The sequence below is a fragment of the Adiantum capillus-veneris genome, chromosome 14, assembly GCF_014529385.1.
Source record: "Adiantum capillus-veneris isolate H3 chromosome 14, ASM1452938v2, whole genome shotgun sequence".
In the NCBI taxonomy this organism is placed as follows: Eukaryota; Viridiplantae; Streptophyta; class Polypodiopsida; order Polypodiales; family Pteridaceae; genus Adiantum; species Adiantum capillus-veneris.
The window spans coordinates 22,748,815-22,751,883 of record NC_140944.1 but is presented as its reverse complement, the minus strand read 5'-3'; the positions used below and the strand labels follow the sequence as shown (position 1 = coordinate 22,751,883).

At 43.1% G+C, this 3,069-nt stretch overlaps 1 pseudogene; it reads right to left on the bottom strand.

Moving 5' to 3' along the window:
* Positions 1-2,353: 2,353 nt before the first annotated feature.
* On the bottom strand, positions 2,354-2,825 carry LOC147442079 (pentatricopeptide repeat-containing protein At3g56550-like; annotated as a pseudogene).
* Positions 2,826-3,069: the final 244 nt, after the last annotated feature.

Here is a 3,069-nt window from a genome sequence, read left to right as displayed (position 1 = left end):
CTTTGTAAATTTTCTCACCTTCAAATCTAAATTAAAGAGGTTAAATTCAACTTTGTCGATGGGATTACACTAAACTTATGGGCTTTCAAGCATTGCACACTGCAAGCTCTCTACAATTCTGCCTCACACGATAGAGGAACTTCAATTTATTTAAGAGTGTAATAAGAAGATGTCTCTTTACGCAAAAATCATAAAGCCCCGCTTAACTTTACCCTGGTTTGGGACATCCCTCTCGTAATGCAACTCCCCACAAAAAGGTATGCTCCCACCTCGCAATTCTTAGACTAAGTACTTGGGTTCTCTCTCTCTCTCTATGCGAATTCAATGCTTGAGCTGGTCATAAAAACGGTTGTTCAACTGGCGCATTGCCCATCTTGCCAACTCATGCTTCATATCTAGAGTTGACACCCTTGTGGCTTTAAAGATTCAATTGATAGGGGCAGGACAATGAAGCTAATGTGCCTTTTCACCTTTACCTCTTGACCCTTGCATGTGTATCTTCCGGCTCATGAATCCTAGCTCTCGCCAGTTGTTTTTCGGCTCCTGACGGTAGCTGCAATTTCGCATTAAGCGCCACATGGCACTACCTGAATTCCCTCTCCGTTAATACCTAGTAATTCCCAAGCACAACCATCTTTTTCAATAGCCTCTCACTAATCATAGTCCCATATGCCTTCAAGATCCAAGCATAGGTGATTGCATATGGAGAGATGCCATCGCTTTGCATCTGCTACAAACAACCCAGATTTTCTTGGCCCTACCCTACTTGGGCATACCTTGCAATCAATGAATTCAAAGACATGTTATGGACAGGGTTGCATACAAAGAAATGTGCTCGCTTTGTATCCACTCAACATAGCCCTGCTCCTTTGAGGCATAGGTCGTAATCAATGCGCTCCAAGAGAAAACAATCTGGACAAGAAGCTCCTTAAGCACACCACATTTTGGGTACATGTCGACAAAGGAATTTCCAAGTTGGCTGTCTTTTTTCAACATTCCTTTTGCTCACATGCCTTGGGAGATGCAAGCATTGATGATTACATCTGGAGAGACACCCTCACTACTGAAAATAGCCCAGAGCTTCTTGTCCATGCCCCTCTTGGACATATCCAACAATAAATGCATTGTAAGAGATGATGTCCCAGATAGGGAGCCCCTCAAGTGTATGCCCTCATTTAAGATCTACTAAAAACAGCCCATAGGTTCGTTACCCTACCCCTCCTCAACGTCTGTTGCAATGAATGCACTACTCCAAGAGATGACATTCCGAAGAGGAAGCTTCTTAGGTGCACCAAAATTTTGCTTATGTGTCAGCTAAGAAATTCCCAAGCATGACATTTATTTCAACAACCCTTGACTAAAAATATCATCATGAATTCTTTGCCCATAACATCATCTTTTGCAGTCCCACATGCCTCAAAGATGAAAGCGTAGGTGATTGCATGTGGAGAGACCCTCGCCTCACATCTGCTGAAAACAACCCACAACTTCCTCACCCTATTTCTCTTGGGAATATCTCAAAAATCAATGTACAGTCAAGTGCAAGTAATTGCATCTGTAGGGATGTCCTTGCTTCACATTTTTTGAAATTAGACATAGCTTCCTCACCCTTCACCTCCTCGGCCTATGCCACAATGAATGCACTCCAAGAGAAGACATTCAAGAAGGAAGCTCCTTTAAGCACCACATTTTGTGTACATGTCAACCAAGGCATTCCCAAGTACAACATCCTTTTTCAATAGCCCCTGACTAACAATATCATCGTGATTGCTTTTCCCAATTTCAGCATCTTGCATAGTCCCTATGTCTTGAAGCTGCAAGCATAGGTGTTTGCATTTGAAGAAACAACGTCACTTACAAACAACCCAGATCTTCTTGGTGGTGCCCTTGTTGACATATTGTGCAATTAGTGCATTCCAGTAGACAACCTTCAGATAGGAAGCTCCCTAATCACTTTTTGTGCTTTTGAAGTACACCATAGTTGGCAATCCCGCCACTCCCATGCCTCATTTGGGCAAATGCCACAATCAATGCATTCCCAAGAGATGACCTCCCATATAGAAAGCTCCTCAAGCACTTTCTTTGCTTTCCGAAAAGGACACCACACTTGACATACATGTCAATCCCGACACTCCCAAGCACCGCCTCTTTTTCCAACAGCTCCTGACTAACAATCTCATTGTGAATTCTTTTGCCCAGATTAGTTCCATATGCCTTCAAGATCCAAGCGTAGGTGATTGCATATGGAGAGATTCCATCAATGCTACAAACGACCAAGATCTTATTGGCTCTTCCCCTCTTGGGAATACCCCGCAATCAATGAATTCATAGACACGTTTTGGATAGGAGATCCTCAAGCATAGGTGATTGCATTTTGAGGCATGCCCTCACTTCGCATCCACTGAAAATAGCCCACAGCTTCCTTGCTCTACTCCTTCAAGGCACAGGTTATAATAAATCCACTCAAAGAGAGAACAATATGGACATAAATCTTCTTAAGCACACCAAATTTTGTGTACATGTTGACAAAGGAATTCCCAAGCCAGGTGTCTTTTTTTCAATAGCCCTTTTACCCACATGTCCTTGGAGACGCAAGCATTGATGATTGCATTTGGAGACACACCCTTGCTTTGCATCCATGGAAAATAACCCAGAGCTTCCTAGCCATGCCCCCATTGGGCATATCCAGCAAAAAATGCATTGTAAGAGATGATGTCCCGGACAGGGAGCCCCTCAAGCATATTACTTTGTATATGGAGAGATGCCCTCATTTCGTGTTTGCTAAAAAAAGCCCACCGGTTCATCACCCTACCCCTCCTCAGCATATGCCACAATGGATGCACTATTCCAAGAGATGACATTTTGAAGAGGAAGCTTCTTAGGTGCACCAAAATTTTGTGTACGTGTCGACCAAGGAATTCCCAAGCACGACCATTTTTTTCAACAACCCTTGACTAACAATATCATCATGAATTATTTGCTCGTATCAATACCTTACATAGTCCCATATGCCTTGGAGATACAAGCATAGGTGATTTCATCTGGAGACACACCCTTGCTTTGCACCCA